The sequence below is a fragment of the Euprymna scolopes genome, chromosome 9 (assembly GCF_053919585.1).
Source record: "Euprymna scolopes isolate OS-2025 chromosome 9, ASM5391958v1, whole genome shotgun sequence".
Taxonomy (NCBI): Eukaryota; Metazoa; Mollusca; class Cephalopoda; order Sepiida; family Sepiolidae; genus Euprymna; species Euprymna scolopes.
The window spans coordinates 21,668,748-21,691,299 of record NC_136490.1 but is presented as its reverse complement, the minus strand read 5'-3'; positions in this window follow the sequence as shown (position 1 = coordinate 21,691,299).

Below are 22,552 nucleotides of genomic sequence, written 5' to 3'. Positions count from 1 at the left end.
TGGATTTGTTCTAAGGGCGGTAACTCTATTATACTTTAAATTGAATTAATTCTAACTTCTTACGCTTGAGGTAAACAATTGAGTATTTAGCGAAATTATAAATCTCAGCTTAACGTAATTACAGGTCCAGAATTAACTCATGCTAAGAATTATAATTGAAATAGATATAAATTTGATTATGACAGTTAAGTGAATTTAATTATGTATGGTTTCAAATTCAAGTTAATAAATAATTAAATATAACCGTAAATCGTAAATTGTTTTTTTAGTTTAGCTTAGTTTCGTATTTGCAAACATGTATAATAGTTTATAATTATTAATGTTACTTCCATAAGTATGTATACATTAATTAGAATCAATAAATTTACTAATTATTAAATAGAACATTTTTGGCGAAATATTCCTAAATTAATAGAACATATTAGTACGAATAGATTGGTTTAGTGACTTTATTTCTAAATTCAAAATGGCGTAATTGAAACATATAATAAAGCTTCTCTTCTAATTTTCGGATTTTATTTATGTCAAAACGCACTTTATTTCCTTTTGACGGATTGTTGCTATTTCTTCTGATGAATTAAGGGGAAAATAGATTCATTGATTGATATAATAATTAAGTGATTAATTTGCGCTACGAAACAGATACTGTCAAGAATTAAAGAAATAAATTATAAGATGGTTAAAATGATGAGCATAGGAATATAGTCTTTTGTCATTTATTCACTATATATATATATTATATATATATATATATATATATATATATATATATATATATATACTAGCAGTATTACCCGAACTTGGTCGGAGGTTGATTTAATGCCATTTTTATGCTTATGAAGTGTAAGATAAAATATATATGTAAAACTATAAAATTTCGGATAAAAATCTCAATCGAAATTTATGAGAAGATTTAATGAGAAAAGAGAGAATTATAAATAAGTGTTCGTAAATGCATAAGTAATGTATAAGCAATAATACAATAAAACCATTGTTGTTTTGAGGAGTGTTTTGTTTTGATTAACGATGGAAACAGTTGACCATATATAAGTTCAGTTTACAAATAAGCTGAACTTATATTTCGAAATAAAACAATATAATCAGAAAGTTTTTTTATTTTATTTTCAACAATAATCTAAATTTCTTTTAATAATGACTTATTTTAATAATAATATTTTTCTTTAATAAAAATGTATCGTTGAAAGACAATAATATTAATTTTAATTCAATTTTAGTGATATTTGTGCACTCCGTTAAGTCGCGCACGGCATAATATCGGAATATATTGTTTTAAAAGAATTTGGAATTTAAATTCAAGTTTAGTTATATTTTTTTGGGTAATGCTGAAGATGCGCACTCCCTTGTTTATGGGAGTGACGTCAGACAAATTTTAGTTACGGGTATATAAATTGTATAAATTTCTTCAACAAACAAATGGAATGAAAAAATGTTTTAAGAATGAGTTTTTTGTAATATAAATCTTTGTCTTTTAATGTAAATATACCGCTATAAGACATCGAATTTCTTGTAATAATTACCATTTTGGTGCACATGCAGAGAATAAAGCGAGTCATGTCTCAGCGTACCCCTAACTTATGAATTAGGTATAGGTTTTGGGAACAATATGTGTTTTTGTGTATATAAAAAAAATAAAAAGAAAAAAAGAATAAAAAAATTGTTTTTTATAAAAGGGAAAAATTAAATTGTTAGGTGAAAGTACAGAATACTTGCAACCCCCTACAATTGTACAAAATTACCAGAACAATTCTGTTCGTATTGTATAAAATTATTTAAATTATTATAAGTCATATGTCTATATGTTTACAATGTAAGTAAAAAATGTTTCGTTTTTTTATTTAAAAGAATCTCTCAATATATTTTTTTCATTTCCAGGAGTTTTTTATCACTATAATTGAATTTAAATTCAAAATACTAATAAAAATATACTTCGATACAGCCTTTTAACCGCACGTTTTTAATAAAAAAGAAGATTATTAATAAAATAGGTCAATGTTAAAAGAAATTTAGAATATTAATAATTTCAGATTATTTGTAAACTGCACGATATGCGGTCAGTGTTTCCATGGACACAAAGCGGTGACTCGATATTTGTATCCTTTTCGTTTTTGGTTTGGATTGTTAATGGGTCGAGGTTAATCGACAACTAAACTCCAATCCTGCCTAAATGGTATATAAAGTGGTAATTAAAGTCAAGTTAATAAAGAAGAAATGGAAGAACTATTTTTTTCAAATTAACGGAACAACAATAAGAAGTTATGTCGTCCAAAAAAATAAATAAATAAAGAGAAAATACGCTGCAATAGTCGTGTGTGCGTGTGGGCATGCGCTATGTAGGGTAGTAGTAGTAGTAGTAGTAGTAGTAGTAGTAGTAGTAGTAGTAGTAAGCAATATTTCATAACATAAATTACGGTGTTAGCGTCGGTTTGACGCGTCGCTAGGCAACGAACTAAAAAAATGGCCTGTTATTTTCATTTGCATATGTACAATAATACATAGCGAATATATGTTGCCGATACTTGTTGGAAACGTTTCGATGCAAAACCTGGCTAAAACCACTGCCAGACACAGTCAGTACCTTTGTGTAAAATTTCAGTAAAATCGGTCTATCCGATTTTGAGTCTATAACGAACAAACTCACACACACAGACAAAGTGGCATTTCTATAATTGTAAAGATAAAGAGCATTCCAAAAATAACGACTCCTATTTTTTTATTTCTCCTGAATGAACTAAAAAAATTGCAAATTGCATTGATATGATGACTGAACTTATGCATTTATTACCTGAAAGCTTTATCTCTCTTGCAGATATTGATGGTGTGATACTTTAAGAAAATCTCTGTTATAAACGTGCGTCAGAAGGAGATTGCGCCAGTGAAGTCCTGGTATATGTGCATTGAGATTGGTGTTTATTATGTAGAAAATATAAATTTTGGTGCACAAAAGGCCGCTTGTTTTATGGTATTACTCCCGTCGTAATAGTTTTTCAACGTTTTAAGGCATTCTTCTTGCAAAACTAATATAAGTTTATTTGTTCTTCTTTTTATTTATTTTCTTTTTCTTTTTCTTCTTCTTTTTCTTCTTCTTCTTCCTCTTATTATTATTATCTAAATATTAATTTACTCGTCCGACGTCTGGTATCACAAAAACCATCCTCATCGCAAACATTAATTAATGCGAAACGAATTATCTTCCTGTATGGTCGCTCTTCGTCAGTTAAAAATCATTAAAACCATTTTATATCCAAAAAATTTCAAAACAAAAACAAAACATGGATGTCTGTTTACGGTTTCAAATTGATTATTTTATTTTATAATTAAAAAAGTCATGTTGAGAGAAGACTGTAAGTGTTATTTTTTATTATGGATTTTTTTAATCCAAAAATTGTGCTAATGTGAATTTTTATTTAAAATTAAAAAACAAATCATGCCTGTTGAATTTTTATTAAAAATTAAAAAAAAACAATGCCTGTTGAATTTTTATTAAAAATTTAAAAAAAAACAATGCGTGTTAAATTTTTATTAAAAATTAAAAAAAAACACAATGCGTGTTGATTTTTTATTAAAAATTTAAAAAAAACAATGCGTGTTCAATTTTTATTAAAAATTAATAAAAAAAAAAACAATGCGTGTTGAATTTTTATTAAAAATTAAAAAAAAAACAATGCCTGTTGAATTTTTATTAAAAATTAAAAAAAAACAATGCCTGTTGAATTTTTATTAAAAATTAAACAAAAACAATGCCTGTTGAATTTTTATTCAAAATTAAAAAAAAACAATGCGTGTTGAATTTTTAGTAAAAATTTAAAAAAAACAATGCGTGTTGAATTTTTAGTAAAATTAAAAAAAAACAATGCGTGTTGATTTTTTATTAAAAATTAAAAAAAACAATGCGTGTTGAATTTTCATTGAAGAAAAATGTAATTTTTAAATCAATTTTTTTTAAATGTTTTAAATTCGTCGAGATTTTTTATTTTTTTATTCAAGTTATTTATAATGTGTTTTGAAATTTTTCAACTTCCATAGAGGTCTCACGGTTTCAGCGAGTTATATTTATTATTATTACTATTACTATCATTATTATTACTATTGTTGTTGTTGTTATTATTGTTATTATTATTATTATTATTATTATTATTATTATTATTATTACCTTTACTCACTATGGGTTCTCACATAGGCCATAATCATAGATTACTCATTAATAATAAACGATGGTGTTTCCTAGAGTCTGGATGAAAGCAAGTCTCCGTATATTTCCAATACTCTCCAGCTTTTAAGATAACCTTTTCAAATAACCTATCGCAATAGCCGCTTACTGTCCCAGCACCCTTCACACTTTTTCAGTGGAGGTCTGGTAAGCACTCTCTCTCTCTCTCCGTAATCTTTTCAATCCTCCTTGACTTTTCATGGTTATTTTTGTGATGTCTACCGAGGCTGCTGCCTCTTCCCCCCACCCCCCACCCTTTTTATTTGAGAGGATGCACAGTTTGTAAATATCTTTGCAGTTTTAGTTTCCTTGGGTTCATTTTGTGTCCTTTCCATCGTTTGGTTTTATTAGTAGTAGTCACTCACTAAGAATTTTCACACAGGTTAACATCAAAGATTTCTCTTTGTTCATTAGAATCTGAGTGACAACAAGTCTCTCCGGAGTTCCAATACTCACCACCTCTTTGCAAATTAGTTTGCGTTATTGCAATAGCTGTTTACCATTGATTTCTCATTGGTAACGAGCATTGGTGTTCACTGGAATTTAAGTAGCAATAAGTCTCGCCAAAGTTCCAGTCCTCTTCGCACCCATCTAGTGGAGGTCCGGTTAGTGCTTTTTCTTTACTGTATTTCCATCCTCCTTGAACCTCCTCACTTATTTGGTGTGACGCCACTTCATAGCATCACTAAAAATTTAAATAAAAATAAAAACATTTAAAAAATTTTAAGAATTGAAAGTGAAAAAGGGCGAAAAGGGGAGTTAACTTACAATTATACAGCTTCAGTGTTCATGATTTCATGTGACGTTTCCTCGTGTTTTACATCTGTAGAAGTTTCTGTATGTCAGGTTTGCGTCTGTAGTTCATGTGTGTTAGTCTCCGCATTCAAGAGTTTTCTTTAATATTTCAGCCGTTTTCATTATTGTTATCCGTTGTATCATCTCAGCCTCTGATTCCGATCTCTCCCATTATTTTTTCAAAGTTTTTTGGTATTGTTCCTAGTGCTCTTACTGTTAGTGTTGTTATCTTGACTTTCTTCATATTTCATATTCCTTTGAGCTCTAATTTGTTCTGCTTCTCTGTCTCCTTGATCTTCACTCCGTGGCTGCTGGAACGGCAAAATCTACAATCTGGCACAACTTTTCCTTCTTGTTAACTATTATGACATCTCGTCTCCTTATTTGGGTGGGTTTATCTCTTTGTATATCTATGTGCCATAGGAGTTTGTGAGTTCCGTTTCCAAGTACTGCTACCGGTATTTACTTGTAGTAGTAGTAGTAGTAGTAGTAGTAGTAGTAGTATCATCGTCATCATCATCATTATTATCATTATTATTATTATTATTATCTTGAAGCATTATTATTCTTTATTTTATAGAAATAAAGATATTTATAATTCTGCTATCAAATTTACGTACGCGTCTGTGGTGTATACATGCACATATATGTAAGCTTAATAGCTGAATAGAAAGTCATCCTTTAACTAAATGCCCGAATAGACATTAAGAAATAAGAGAGTGCTTGAATCAACATAGAGTAAAGGGCGATTCAGATAAATACGTACATAGAGATATGTTTTATAAGTTACTAGCATTGCTAAGTTACCGGCATTGCCCGGTCGTAAAATACACTTAAATATGATATTTGTATTAATGCAGATTCCGTATTTATTATTATATTATATTGAACCCAATATATAATAAAGATTTAAAAAGTTTTTTTTTTTTTTTAAATGACTTGTGCACCATCACCGAGAATCGGAACCAAAATTTTTAGCTTATGATTATTTTCTCCTCTGATTGTAATGACTGAGCTTTGAAGACATGTTTGCTGCAAGGCTAAAATTAAAATATGAACATTAGCTATTACGTTACGCATGCATATTCGTAATGCCAGCGTTCGACCATGACCCGGCACATTTCCTTTTTTTTTTTTTTCACCCACTTTTGTACCTATTTTCCCGGGCTAAAACTCAAATATAAATTTTTGATATGGGTTCAAATACTTTATATATTTTATATATGAAGTTTCATGTCTGTAGACAAAAATCTCTAGGAGGAGTTTGGTAGGCAAACTTTTTAAAACAAAAATATATACGTATACATAAATATATATGGAAATAGTTTGGTGTTTACTGTAAACTTTTTACCAAATATTACGCAAGTAAAACTCGTAGAATATCTTCATGAATATAATTACACGTAATAGTAAACTAAAGATGATCATCCCATAAGAAAACCGAAAAAAACTAATAGCGAATTAATTAAAATGAATGTTTAAAAAAATATGCAGATTAGCTATATCTTTTGCAAGTAAATGCAATTCCACGACCCATGTATAACAAAGTTGTATTTTCTTTTTAAATAAATAGAAAAAGTGTTTTTAATATGAATATCAATACAAAAAAAACACATTCATAGGAGCATAGATTTTCAAACATAATTTAATCAACAATCGTTAATTTACTCACATTTTATATAATAATAAATATTTCGATTAGACTTCTTTAACATACACGATCTCCTCTACAGCTCTGTTCGATGAAAGCCTCGCTGTTTGCCACTTGACTAATCTCTAAGCCGACACTTCATAACCTCCACACAAAGATCGCATTGAGAGGACATTCGGTAAACACACGATCAGTAGAAATTGCCGCTCAACATGTTTACTCAGTCAACGCAATGAGCTCAGCGTCGAATGGGATCAAATCGAGGCACAATTAAAAGCTTTGCTCAAAAACGTCCCTGTTCAAATATGTCGCGTGACCTGTGCAAACTTGACATCGCCATTATTTTGTTCAATACAAAAATAACAGGATCCCAATATGTGCGCGAATGTTAACAAACATGGCGGCTATTAAAGGTGTTTGTAATAAAATATTTGTTTACCATCGAGACTTTTGTATGATCAATACTTCAGAAGTTATCAAAATTGAATAAGTTAATAACGGGGTTATTTATAGAGAATAGAAGGTGCACCTTAGGGTTTACCTTAGGCAGCCTCATAACGCTCGCTTTTCAGTTATGCGTGGCATGCCATAGGCGATATTTTGGATAACGGAGAAAGGGTGGTTGTCTTTTAATCGACCAACAAAAAAAGAAAAATGTAATATAGATGTATATATAATATGAATATTCGTCCAAAACGAATTTAAACTGGTTATGCTAGTCAATATCTCAAATTCCTCTAATATAACAGGCAGTTCCATAAAACAAACACGGACAGATGATACTGCAACGAAAATGACGATAGTTTATCTTTTGCTTCTAACCAGCGACTAAATTGTGTTGGGGGGTAAAACCCCCATCTAAAAGTAGATTTACTTCCCCGTTGATGATGCTGTATGACATTTTTACGATATACCTGATAGAAACAATCGATTACTTACCTGTTTTGACGACGTATCAAACCTTTTTTTTTTAATTTAATGCAAATATATAGGTGGACTGATAAAATTTTCTCCCTAGAAAAGACGACATGATTCTATTTCCGTTTGATGAAAACCAGTTTTCTTTTTTTGTTGCAGACCATCTACTAGTTGGTCAGTTGTGTACAAATTACAAGAGCGATAGGAGCCTTCTATTATGTCTAAAATTGAACAATGTTCAACGAGCGAGATCGGAGATGCGCCGCTGTACGCCGCGTCTTGCTGCCATACTCAGTGTCTGCCAGCGGTAACCTGATTGCATCAGGAGATCAGCACCCTCAAAATGCAACGCTCGATTGCCAGGAATAACAGAACGTGCCCAGGGTGATAAAAACAAAGCTTCCGGGTACGGTTATGGTTTTTGGTATGATGAGGGCCACACCATGCCACCTCACATTTTCGAAACCGGCTTGAAAGTCAACATCAAAGTGTACCTGGATGTGCGTAAGAGTGTGGTGATCCTCTGGTACAATCAGGTGGCCGCTGGCAGACCCTGTGTGTGTCAGCAGGACTCGACACAAGCCGACAAATCCAGAGAAACCCAGGCTTGGCTTCGGAAAGATGTGCTACGACTTTGTACTCTTCTCTTATTGACCTCGTTTCCCCCGACCTGAACCCGTTAGACTGCTACGTTTGGTCATACGTGGAGAACATCACTAACAGGATCTCCCTAATCGCCGCCATCCGCCAAGTATTCATCGAACTCTCGCTGGCGCTTGTAAAAAGGCATTCTCCTAGTTCCAGACCCGTATCGAGGTGGTGATTGAGGATGAAGGCGACTACACAAAATAGATGTCAGCTCTACTACATAATCAAGTTACCTGAATTTATTTTTTCAATAAAAGTTTGAAAATAAAGCTGTAGTGTTGTTTTCTTTAGGGCGATACTTTTATCGTTCCACTCTGAACAATGCATAATGGCGAGGGCTGTCTATTTTCATGTTACTCCAAATCAGTTAAATAGATAAGGAAACAAAAGAAGGCAAAGAGCGGATTACACAACTGTGTTTTATGAGTGACTATTCTGGGTGTTTGGAGGTGTGTGTTGAGCAAAACAAAAAATGGTAGTAGTCAGACAGGTTCGAACCTGTGACGCGAAGGAGGAAAAAAGAAAGTGAAAGAAAACCTGACGTCTTACCCCTACTCCATCATGTGACCGGAAGTTCGGAACGTTGAAATTAATAAAGCGATACGATGACTTGCAAAAATGGCGACACAAAGAAAGCGACCTTCCTTGTAGACAACTTCCCAGTTAAGGGTGAAGGAATTAATGTTTTTAGCTATTTTTTATATTAATCGTCCGAAGGCTCGAGCTTCCAAATTATACTGATCTCATGAAAATCCGCGCCTCTGTCGAAAGTTTTAGGCAGACATACATACATACATTTAAACAGACAGGTTATATTGATATAATAAATTTTCATAAATAGTATACGGTCTCCTACGAGGAAATGTCCCAGAAAACATCTGACAGAACTGATATTTAAAGATTTACTGAAGACTTGGGGGTGGGGACGTAAATAAGGGGGCAAAATTGTGCTAGTTGTATTATTGTTATTAATTGTTTCTTGCATGCGCCCAAAAAAATGGCATTTTAAAGATGCGTCTTCACATAGGAACCTTTTGAAAAGCATTGTTTGAAAAATAGAAAATGGTCAAGCACAAACACTACATTGGACGATACAATTTCTACCTTCAACAACTAGAAACTGCGCCAAAAGACCTCCGTTGCTAGTAAGAAAAAAGTATCGTCTATGCATTCCTGATGAAGGCTTTGGTATAACGCAAAAATTAGAAATCTTAAATAAATATTTGTTGTAAAAATAAACTACACACGAATCTGATCTTTAAATCATTATGTATTTAATTTCATTTTCACCGTGCTTTTAAACAGTAGATATACAGGGTGACCCAGAAAACGGTCCCCAACTCTAATTAGGCCTCGTTTCTTAGTCCGAATGAAATGAAACTTTGGTCATAACTAGTTTATTATATTCAAAAAATCAGAACACTGGCGTCTTTGGCCTTTTTTTCTCCGTTCTACTCCATATGTTACAGATGGCCTCCATTTAGCTTTTGTTTTTTTGGGTCCCCCTGTATATATATACTAGCAGAAGTACCCGTTGTTGACTGGGTTCAAAAACAGCCTACAGAAAATGGACTGTGATTGATGAAAGTATATTAGGTTATGAAAAAGAGGGGGTTGTAAAGAGATATGTTTTGATAATCAAAAATTTTTACCCTAAGCAAAACATGATGAAAGTAAAGATAATTTTCGTGAAAATATATTTTTTAATATCAACTTTGTTTCCATTCGTAGCCAAGAGTGACAAACAAAATGATGTTTCCTTACAAAGAGAAAATGTTATATATATATATATATATATATATATATATATATATATATATATATATATATATATATGTATACAAGAAATAAATGTTACCATAGTCAATAAAAGTTACTTTTGTGGTAGGAAAGTTCATTGGGTTGTATTTTTAAGTAGTTTGTAAAAAAAATGTTTTTTAATTCACGAACCGGTTTAAAAAAATCAAAATGGCAGCGACTTTGAAATGGAGAGCCTCGTTTTCAATTTGAAGGAGGGGCACCTGAGCATTCTGTGTTAACAATTTAAGAGAGTTCCGTCAACATAAGGAATATTTATAAACATATTTTAATGTTTTCCGTTATTTTGTGCTTGAGGAATATTCGATTATGGCATGTGTAGTTTATATAAATATTCTTTAAAGTAGTTATCGCCTCAAATTTCATTTTAATTTCGGTTCGCTGAAATTATTTAAAGTAAAGAGCATTAAAAACTATTTCAAAACAAAGAAAAACATGAACTGAACTTTTATTGACTATGGTAACAGCTATTTCTTGTATATTTATTTTTTGGGGTAGTCGTTTGTTGGCTTTTCTGCTAAACACTCTTAATAAATAATATCAACGAAATATCGAAAAACAAAAAACAAAAACAGTTTTTCAAAATAATGAAGCTTTACTTACTTTAGTAAAATAATCCGAAACAGCAAAATGGGATATTAAAAAAGTAAACACGTAATTACTTTAGTTTTTACAGCAAAGAATCGATATGAATATGAATAAAAAGAAAATGGCGCCTTTTTCAAGCAGAACAGCTTTGTTTCAGTTTTACAGTATTGAACGGTGTAGTATTGCGCCGTCGGATTCAGGGTTGTACTATTGTAATGTAAAAAACACACAGAAAGGGATGTAATTAACTGAATTCCTTCTAGTACACTAACAAAAATAAGCTTAAATAGATATATAAATAAAAATAAAAAAGTTATGTAAATGTTTTTAAAAAGACACGTAATCACGTGAGCAGGATTTTTTCCTTCTTTTGACATGATAACAAGTAACGTTCTTATTTTTTATTATTTATCTATTTATATATTTTCGAAAGAGTGCCACGTGCAAGTGGAGAAGGAAATAAACAGAGTTATGCAAAATTTGTGTCAAAAATTGTCGGACTTTTTAGGGGGGGGGGGCTTTCACTTTAATAAGAACGTGAATTTATGAGGTGAATTTATTCGACACTATATCATTCAACTCAATAAACAAATAAAAGTTAACGTGAATTAAGATTAAAGTAAAGGTGTTATTGTGGACCCTCACCCCTTTTAAAAAACCTTGTTAAACTTTGTGACATATTTCCATTCTATGGAGGTCAGGCGCGAACGAACACCCCATAATTTTATTATACCATATTTCTTCAAACTGAAACATAATTATCAAAGTATACTTACGCAAATAGATATGAAAAGTCTTTGTTAAAGTTTGTGCCATATTTCCATGGAGTACAGGCGCGAACGCAGACCCCACAATTTTATTATACCATCCCTATTTAAGTTGAAACATACTTATCAAAGTATTCTTATGTACATCTATATCAAAAACACCTGTAAACGTTTTTTTTTTAATTATTTCCATACTTGGGGGCCAGGCGCGAACGCAGACTCCACAATTTTTATGAACCATGTTCTGCCAGATCAAACATACCCATTCATGATCCTCGATGCATCTTCTATCATCATATGTAATCAGTTTTTTTAAATAGTCAACCATACAGGAGCTTATTCGTGACCAGCGCACAAACACACGCACACACACACACACACACACACACACACACACACAGACGTTCAGCTGTATATATATATATATATATATATATATATATATATATATATATATATATGAAATAAAATGGAGGTGGAAGGACCTGGATACTCAACGTTTCGCCCGATTTATGCGGGCTTCTTCAAGAGGGATGGTCATTGACCATTCCCTCTTGAAGAAGCCCGCATAAATCGGGCGAAACGTTGAGTATCCAGGTCCTTCCACCTCCATTTTATTTCATATCGTCGGATTTAATCCAGCTCAACAATTATATATATATATATATATATATATATATATATATATATATATATATATATATATATATATAGAGAGAGAGAGAGAGAGAGAGAGAGAGAGTAAAGTTTATAGCTACATTGGTTTTACAAGCTCTACTCTATCTGATCGCATCACTATGCATCTTGTAACTCTAAGTCAATTACCAGCACTGTTTTTACATAACATCTCTGATTTAAGATAGAGTTTAATAAATAACACGGAATTATTAATTTCTGGAACCAATTGATTGTCACTTTAAATACTCGAGGCTATCTTTATTAAAGCACTACAATCTTTTATTAATAACAAAACGTATAAAACCAGTAACAATATCTTAAAATGCTTAATGTACAACAATTGATTCTGTGATGCTAATTTTGCCGCCACGAAATTTAAATTCTTAACGTCTCTCTTGGATCTGAACTGCTTCATTCTTTTAATATCTAACGGACCTCACTTGCGCGTTCACGGCTGCTTTTTAAATTTTCTCCATTTTATTCCGACTTATTGCTTTGTTTTTTTTATTTATGACGCCCGAAGGGTATACCACTATTGTACTAGCTGACGCGATGACACCGCGAATCCAAACCACTATATAAGGGATCTCCAAAGTGCCGCCAGCAGGCCAAATCCGGCCCGCCAAAGTCTTTAATTCGGCCCGCAGAGCTCGCATGGAAAACTTAAAAATTATTCAGGAATTGTTTTTTTAATAGAAATCTGTGAAAATATTGTGGTGATTTTTCTTTTTGTTTAAAAGAAAGATTTAAAGAATGGTGTTTTTAGGTTCACTAAAAAGCAATACTAATCAGCAAAACGGCATTAAACACGTCCTCTTCTATGAGTATGCTGCGCCTTCTTTATCTTAACTTTCCGCTACCGGTCCGCGTTTTCATTTGTGTTCTGCGTCTGCGCATTGCACCGAGACAAGTTTCCTTTTCTTTCTTTTTTTTTTTTTTAATGGTTGGGTTTATTTAATAAAGTTGATAAACCACTGCAATGGTATACAGGGTGACCTATAAAAAACGGGCCCCAAATAATACATAAGTTACCATTCCCCAAAAGGCCCAATGAAATGAAACGTTGGTCGTAACTAGTTTATTATATTCAAAACATCACATCAAAACACTAGGGTCTTTGGTCTTTTTTTCATTTTTTTTTCTCCGTTCTACAGCATATGTTATAGATGGCCCCTTTTGTTTTGTTTTTTGGGTCACCCTGTATTTGTGACGGACTCCCTCCTCTTCTCATATGATTATGTCAGAAATGCGCCAATTTCATTCTTCTAAATTTAATACTAATGAATAATAATAGAGATGAACAGCATTTTCGAAAGTTTATTTTTTAACACAAAATCCTGTATTGATTCAGGTTGGTTGGTTGGTTGTTTTTGTTTTACAGCATATCAACCCTTTTCAGGTTATTTAATGCCGATTCCAGTTATGTTGAAGAAAAAAGTGTTTAATAGAATATATTTGTTGTTTTCAAGTCGGTTTCTGTTTAACCCATAGTTGGACCCTAAAGGTACTACTACTCCGGATCAGAGTAGACCTGGGAGCAATGGCAATTAAAGGGTGGCTCCACACTACCCAAAGCTTGCAAGCTGGGTCCTCACCATCGGATATAGTTTAAGGTCATATCCAGGATCCGCACTGATTCAGACTTTACAAATAAATGATCTGTTATGCCTGTTTTGTAGTTATTCATCTACTGCTTTAGCGGCAATTTAATTTTTACTTTTTGCTCGCGTTACCCTAAAAAGTCAGCAACATGACCCCCAAATAGTAAATTATGTTCGACACATGTACGTATTTTGTTACCAAAAAAAAATCGTCACTCATTAAGTTATACTATTCTTTATTTCTTTGTTAGTTTTTTCACTTTTTTTTTTCAATGATCGGCTAGCGAATGAGTGTCGAACCGTTATCCTTAGATGTCCGTATCTAGTTCATCCTCCCAAAACTCTCACCCACTTAGATAAACGGATGATGACGTTGTGGTTTATTGTAATAACGCTGTTTTGTGCTGCGACCCTTAACGGCTGATCTTTCTTTGTGATTAATAAGCGCGGACAAACACACACACATGCACTCACACACACATGCACTCACACACAGGCGTACGCGCGTGCGCACATCGTCGTGTCAGCTTGTCCGACCCTTCAAGTTTTGATCATGTGGATCGGTTGTCACGTCACTCAACACACAATCGCCTTTGTACGCATTGTAAACAAGTAAACTGGGTTCGAATTAAACAGAACAATAAACAGATAAAAAAGAACAGTTTTATCAACAGCAACACAAGAAAGTCGATTGAGTTTAATTAAAACTATATCTATTTTCTTACAATCCTTAAAAACACAAGAAAACATCTGAGGACGATAATTCTTTCGTCTGATACTTAGTCAATGTAAAAGTATGTGTCGAATTCGGCGATAGTAAGACTAGATGGGTCTGTCTCCATCGGACTCTGCCGGATGGGCTTTTGAGTGTTGTTTCTTCCGTTTAGTCTCGAGAGACAAAGGATACCCCTCTACAATTGTGAGGCAAGGGTTGCGCAATCCCAACCACGCCTCTCCTGAATCAGCACTGCTTGTGTCCAGTGGCAAGTAGAAGTCCAGGGATTAATAGATTAATGGGGTTTAGTCACCACAATACCACCTTTACTCTAGAAGCTTTCTCTGAAAATACGGAGCCGATTTGGCTGAAATTGTGTATGGACTTTTGCTATGTATGAGAAGGTGCAGCGAATTAAGTATTTTGTTATTCTTCGATGCACAATTAGGAACTAATAGGAATTAGTATTTAATGTAAAAATGGGCATAAATTTAACCATATTCCAGTTTGGCATAAATACTCATTCTAAGTCAACGGCTATAACATTTGTCTGTTTTTAATTTTATCACTAGTATTAATAGTTTTCGAAGATGCATTGATTCTGAAATAGTTAGAATTATTGTAATGTTGTAACATGATTATCAACAGCAATATCTAATTTCTATTTGCATAAATTTGGGTAATTATAATTTTTTGCCTTATTTTAGGAGGGAATCATATTAACTGACCATTGTGAGTTTGGAACACACATGATAGGCGTGATGGTGGGTAATATGTATTTTAATTCAGATTTATGCAAAGAATGGCATTGAAGCTCAAGGTGAAAATTCACACCTTAGATTTGTATGAAACTTTAGATAAGGTATTAGACATTAATTAATAATTATTCCCAATTTTCCGGGAAGTTGTATTAGTTTTAAAAGTTTTAAAGAGCATAATATAGGATGAAACTTCCATAAAAGTATTTTAGACATGATGTTAAATAACTTTTTATCTTGGTTTTGATATTGGCGAGGAAACTTAAAAGAAGAATCGAAATTCCTGTGAATATTTTCAAAAAAATAATTATGTGGACGATGCAGAGAAATCATTGAAAATAAAGATATGTTGGGCGAATATGAAATTTTCTTTCCGATATTTTGTTCATAATTAAGTATTAACAATATCTTGTTCATAATATTAATCTCATTTCCTGTGATATATTTTATATTTATTTTTAAAAAAACTATGTAAAATTTTGAACATATGTATAACATTCTTTATTTGATGAGAATTTAATTGCTAAGCATGTACTACGTTTTAAGTAAGACACCTATTTATGTCTTTGTTCCTTCCGTTCTTTTTATTATAGCCGCTACTATATCTATCTATCTATATACATATATATATATATATATATATATAGAGAGAGAGAGAGAGAGAGAGAGAGAGATAGAGAGAGAGAGAGAGAGAGAGAGAAGGAGATAGAGATAGAGATAGAGATATTTATATATAGATGATAGATATTTATATCTGTATATCTATATATATATATATTATATATACATATATATATAGAGAGAGAGAGAGAAAGATATTTATATATAGATGATAGATATTTATATCTGTATATCTATATATATATTATATATACATATATATATATATATATATATAGAGAGAGAGAGAGAGAGAGAGAGAGAGAGAGAGAGAGAGATGTCCTCAAACCCCCTGGCCTTAATGGAGGAGAGACTAAAACCTGCTGCTATGATTTCAAATGATCTGAAATAGCAACAAGGGGAGACTTGATTCCAAATATTTTTCGTATGTTATTTCTCCCTTCTTTTGGAATTAGAGTAGGGTTATTAATACCTCCAGTATCAAACAATCCTTATGCACTGTGAAATTTACTTTGTGTATGAAAACCAAAGAGGGAAGATATATCAGATGACAAATATTTGCAATCAAGTCTTCCCCTTGCTGTTATTTCAGATCATTTGAAACCATAGCAGCAAGATTTAGTTTCCTCTCCATCAAGGCCAGTAGTTTTGGGGAAATGTCAGATATTTTGTAATTCATATGCAGAACTAGGGAAACAAATGACTATGATTGAAACATTTTATGACTGTCAAAAGTGCCAAAAATAGGCAAATATCACATAGCCCACTACACAAATCAGGTCATTACTTTCCCAGCAGATCCTTCATTTACAAAATTCTGATCAATTGTCGGTGAGGTTTGGAACTTATAAAATTGCCAAAAAAGGTGGCATAATAGTGTTATAATCTTCAAAAAACCTGCAAATGTCCATGTAGTTTTTCGTTCTTAGAACCAAAGATATGAACATTTCAATACTCGATTTGGCTACGGATATATATATATATATATATATATATATATATATATATATATATATATATATATGTGTGTGTGTGTGTGTGTGTGTGTGTGTGTGTGTGTGTGTGTGTGTGTGTGTGTGTGTGTGTGTGTGAGAGAGAGAGAGCGAGAGAGAGAGAAACTCGTAGCTAAATTGAATACTGAAATGTTCATATCTTTGGTTCTCTGGAACAAAACTACATGCAAATTTGCAAACTTTCTGAAGATCATAATACTATTCTATGGTTAGAAATGCATGGCAATTGGTAAAAAAAGAACCTATATTTTCAAACCAATAAATAAGCGCATATTTTCCTACGTTTGTATATATAGTGTCCTGGCAAGCTAGCTATATTTTTGTGCATTTGGGATGAATTTTGCTTAGGGTTTTTTTTTTTTTTTGCTTGCTTGCTTGTTTGCTTGCTTGGTTGTCTCCCCTGTAGTCTTGTCAGGCCACTAATACGTGTGTATATGTGTGTATAAAATACAATTTAAAAAATGTGAGTAGATTCTTAATATAAGAGACTCATCAGGGTATAAGCAGATCAACATATGTGGGTGGACCACAACATATAATGAAATCTAAGACAATATAAAATAAATATATAAATATATGAATATGTTTGTCAGTTCAATGAGGGAAAACATCAATAGATAGAAAGGTCATAAACGGTCCTTGTACCTAAGCATTTCGAAACCTAATGCTTCCCATCAGAAGAGGAGAACTGATCTAGATTACAGATATAAGGAAATGCGCCATATAATTTAGGGTACATTTGAATGGAAATGCAGAATGAATATTAAACATGGAAGAAAGATAAAGTATAAAACATAAGGATGAAAAATCAAAACAAAAATAAAGATGTGGAGTGTTTGTAAGGGGTTATATTTTGAGGCTGGAAATGTTTTTATACGCATATTTACGTGTTATCTATACACATAGAAAAATATTTAAAAAATAGCTCTGTTATATTTTAAAAGAAAATATATATCGTTCTTAGTATTTTAATCGGCTGAATTAATCTTGCATGCTACAGAGAGTAGTCATTACATTTACTAAACAAACCGTGTGTGTGTGTGTGTGTGTGTGTGTGTGTGTGTGTGTGTGTGTGTGTGTGTGTGTGTGTGTGTGTGTGTGTGTGTGTGTGTGTGTGTGTGAATCAGATGGGAGCTTTTCTATGTAGTTGGAAAATAGAATGACAGTTTTTTTCTGGAACATTTTACTCAATATGATTCTCACTTTGGTCAAGACAGATAGTATGGCTAAAGTAACGGACTACATCGACATTGTTAACAACATCGTTGATGTCATAGCCCTAATAATGGTCGCAGGTGATGTCATAACCTTTGCCGCTTAAAACTGTTTGGTCAGAATTTATTTGCGAAAACTTAGACAAAGAGCACAGTCTTTAACGCATACACACACGCACTGTCACATGCAGCAAAATTTTACAAAATTCAAACAAATTTCGAGCTTTAGAGAGTACTAGAAAATGTTCCCAGCGTTTCCTGGTAACGTTAAATTCCTGTAATAAAAATGAAGTAAAAAAATAATTTAATTCTTGTAAGTAAAAAAAAAAAAAATTGAGCTTTGATCGAAAGCTAAACCTATAGAAAGTGTGTCAAGTACGATAACCATTAAACCAGCTTGTCACAACTTTTAAAAGTGTTTATAAACCTCATGAGAAAGTTGACAAACAGATCAAAATCCATGTACGAATGTTTTCTATTTTGAATCCTTTACAAACTTTTCTTGGATAAAAAAAATGATTAAAAAGTTGTCTTCGTGTCTGAATACCCTATATACCAAAGTTCATACTAGTGCCTCCAATATTCTTTAAGTATATAGGTTGAGAAGTGTCCTCACACACACATTCTCATTTTTGTAAATATATAGATAAAGTAATACATAAGTTACCATTCCCCAAAAGAATTGTATTATCTCTAAAAGTTCCATCTAGCGATTTATTATACATTTATATTATTGTTTTCTACGAGAGATGTTCAAAAGTAATACCTTATATTTTTTATTTATCACTATTGCACATTGCATTGTTATGATGACTGAACTTATGCATTCATGACCTGAAAGTTTCACCTCTGTGTTGGTGATATTGACAGAGTGAAACTCTAAGAAAGCAAACCCCTGTAATCGACATACGTCAGAATTAGAGGTGCATCATTGAATTCCCGGCAAAATTGCATTGAGAATGCTGGTGATTATGCAGAAAAATAAAATTCTGTTATTTCTGGAATGATCCTCGTATTAATTAGTATTATGTCTTTATGTGGCATTATTTTTTTTTATTCTTTCTATTTTCTTTTTCTTTCTTCTTGTTTTTCTACCCGCGCTTTTCTCTCTTTTTCTTCTTCGTTCTTTTCTTTTGTTCTCTACCTCTTTTTACTTTCGTTATTCTTGCATTTTTAATTTTACTCTATTTTTATTTTTTTCCTCTTTTTTATTTTATTATTTTTATTCTTTTTATTGTTACTGTTCGTTTTTCTCCTCTTTTTTTTTCCAGACTCGCTTCTGTTTTGTATTCATCCATTATTTTGTTGCTTTTCAAATATGATTTTTTTTTTTTTACTTTTTTCTTCTTTGCCTTATTTTAATGTAACTTCATATATTTTTTAGAATGTTAATTTATTTTTATTTAATTGTGATTTTTATTGTATTTTTGCGTCTTCCCACCAAACTATTTCTTCATCCACCTCTGTTTTTCTTTGCCCATTTAGATGTTTCTCTTTTTTCTTTTCGTTATGAAATTTTTGTTAATTTTCGTTCAATATTACAGTTACGGGAGAGACCATGTAAAAGTTGCATACATCCTAAGTAAAAGTGATTTTTGTGGAACAAACTGGATTCGAACTTGGGGCACCCATTTTTATTCGTTTTTTTTTCTTTCTTCGTCGTTTTAAAATTTGCATATAACTTTTTTTTCGATTTACTTATAATTAAATCTATTTTTCTTCATTCGTTTTGAAAATATTTACTTTTCTTTTTTTTTACTTATTCTTTTTTCTTATTCGTCGTTTTCACATTTGTTTATAAATTGTTATCTATTTATTTATCATTTAATTTATTTACTTTTATTAGTTTTAAAAACATTTACTTCCCTTTTTTTATAACTTAAATTATACATCTTAACATTTTGGGTTTCTTTTCTACTTCATTAAAATATATTTTTCGTTTTTCTTCTTTAGTTGCTTCGATCATAATTTATTAGTTTCAAATGAAACCATTTTTTATCAAAACTATTTTCTGTTTCTTCCTTTTTCTTTTTTTCTTCTATTTTTTTAATTTCTATTTTTTCATCTTTTTTTCTATTTTTCTCTCTTTTTTTTTAATTTTTTTTTTTTTTTTTGCTCTTTTCCATTTCCTTTACCATCACTTTTTTATTATTCTTCAGCGAATCCTTAAAAATTTCATTTTTCTCTAGCGCATTTAAATATTTTTGTTTGTTCTGTTTTCTCATTTTGATCATCATCATCATCTATATATTAAATATGATAGAGTGTGTGTTATTTTATGTGTCACGCCTACATACTTTTTCTTCCGAGTGACTGTCGTTTAATTGTTATGACCTTCCATTTCTTGTCATAAATAATTTTACAAAGGAATTCTCCATAAGCTTTGGTTTCAGTTTCGATTATAGCTCATAGCACTCAAATCATCTGTATTTTTATAAATAATTTTACCAAGAATTATTGATAAGTTTTGGTTTCGGTTTTGATTATAGCTGATGTCACTCAAGTTATATATATACATTTAATTTTTCTGTTCATAAGTTTTGCTTTTGGATTCGATTCACGCTAATTTGGAAATAACAACTTTATCATTCAAACACAGTGATTGATGAATATATGGTTACGTGGCAGTTTTAATAATTTAGAACTGCTTTAAAGTTTCACCACTCACTCATTTTTCGACCAAATTTCAAACAATTATTACAGTTTATAGTAAAAATATGTAAGGAGGTGAGCGATGTATTTCATGGCTGGTTTCCATAGCAACCACTTCAGGGACTACTGTTGCTACTAATTCACTGCTGTTGCGAAAAGAGAAGTAACATGTCAAAGAGAGAGAATGAAAGCATGATAGGGAGATAATTACGGGGATTTTATTAAAAGGTGAATAGTGCCGTACATTGTTATTACATATATGTTTATGGGGGCAAAAAAATGATTGAAATTAAACAAAGAACAAGTGAATTTATTAGAAGCCTGAAAAAATCATGCATTATAATAAAAAAAAATGCGAGCATGAAAAGTAATATGGTTAAGCTTAAACATGGAAAAGAAAAGGACTAGTTTTTAAAACTGGAAAAGAAAAGGACAAGATATTCTAGTAAAAATATAATAAATGTATAACTTAAAATATTGCAGCATTAAGGATTTTTTTAATTGAATTTATATCATTATCTATTGTTTATTCTGCAATATTTTAAGTTAAAAATTATATTTTTACTAAAATATCTTGTCCTTTTCTTTTCCTGGTTTTTTCTTCTTCCTGTTCTTTTTGGTCTCTTTTTCTTCTTCCTCTTCTTCTTTTTCGTCTTCTTTCCTTTTTCTTCTTTTTCTTCTCCTTTTTAATCACTCTTCTTATTCTATTCGTTTTTCTTCGTCATCTTCTTTTCCTTCATTCTTCTTTCTATTTTCTTGTTTTTCTCCCTTCTTTTTTTTACTTCCTGCTTCTTCTTAATTCTTCTTCGTCCTTTCTTTCACTTGTTTTTTCTTCGTTCTGATATTTCTTCTTCCTTTTCGTTTTATCCCTTTATCTTTTCTTTCTTCTCTTCTGCCTTATATTTCTTTTTTATCTTCCTCTATTTTTTATTCCTTTATTTTTCGTCTTCCTACACCGTTTTTCATTCCTCTTTTTGTCCTTCTTTTATTTTTTTTCATTCTTTTCCTCCCTGTTCCACTTCATCTTTTTTCATCCCCATCTTCTTGCTCTTCTTTTTTCCTCCTCCTTTCTTCTTCTTCTTCTTCTTCTTCTTCATCTTTCTCTTTTTCCTCTTCCTCCAGATGCTATCCAAAAAAAATAGAGAGGAATCGAATGAATATTAAAATTAACGCTGAAAGCTAAACCGTAATGGCGATATTTTAAAAGCGTTAACTAAAACAAGTTATGACAGAAATGAAGGATGCAGACGAGAAAAGGGAAGAAAGCAATAAAGACAACGGTTAAAAGAAGAAAAAAACATGTCTGACAAAAACGGTTTTATTCAAACCATCGTACCAAAATGACAAACGAAAAGGGACAAAAACGTGGAAAGGCCATAATGAATAATAACCAAGGTAGGAGAGAGGCCCGTACCTCAGGAGGGCAAGCCGACAGGGCCAGTCAAGCAGAAAGCGACCAACTGTCGATCGTTACAATACCGCCATCTTTAGCGCGGCCATCATCAATAACAACAATGTCAATTTTTCGATTGGGACAGTGAGAAGAACAATAACACGATGTACAACACGAGTTGTTATTAGGGTAGACCTCACCCGACCAGCCCCTACTGCCTTACCCCAAACATCTCCCTAGTTCGCCCCCTAACAAAACCCTTCTGCAGAATTCCCGCCTTTTGGGAAGGGTTTGTAAAAGAGTAGGGAATTGTGGAAGGATGGGGGGCGCTCAAACACACACATACACACCCAAATATCCATTCCTCGGGGAAAGACTTTATATATGGGTGGAGAACAGTTAAACGTGTTCGCTCAGCCTTGTCGAGGGCGATTCATCTAACCCCATCCTTTCTAACATTTTAAGAAAAGATGCGTTGTTAACTTTATCTTAAA